This window comes from Pecten maximus, chromosome 4, assembly GCF_902652985.1.
Source record: "Pecten maximus chromosome 4, xPecMax1.1, whole genome shotgun sequence".
Taxonomy (NCBI): Eukaryota; Metazoa; Mollusca; class Bivalvia; order Pectinida; family Pectinidae; genus Pecten; species Pecten maximus.
Window position 1 is genome coordinate 16,402,832 of NC_047018.1, and position 409 is coordinate 16,403,240.

The following is a 409-nucleotide window of genomic DNA, read 5'->3' on the forward strand; positions in this document are numbered from 1 at the left end:
TACATCTACGACGGCTAGACCAACAACCACTAATAAGCCCACTACCACTACACCTACTACAACCACCAAATCCACAACCACTCAGGCTACCACTACCACAGGGAAGCCAACGACGACAGCCAAGTCATTGGCAACGACGACAACCAAGTCATTGGCAACGACGACAGCCAAGTCATTGGCAACGACGACAGCTAAGTCGTTGCTAACGACGACAGCCAAGTCATTGGCAACGACGACAGCCAAGTCATTGCCAACACAAAATCTCCTGGTGAACGGGAAAATAGACGACAAGGACATTCCAAAATTAGAGAAGCTAGTGAATGACGTGCTGAAAAGTAAGTTTTTACAAAATTATTAATATTATAAAATGATAAGAGCAAATGAATCTGGTTTTAGACACCTTCATTTC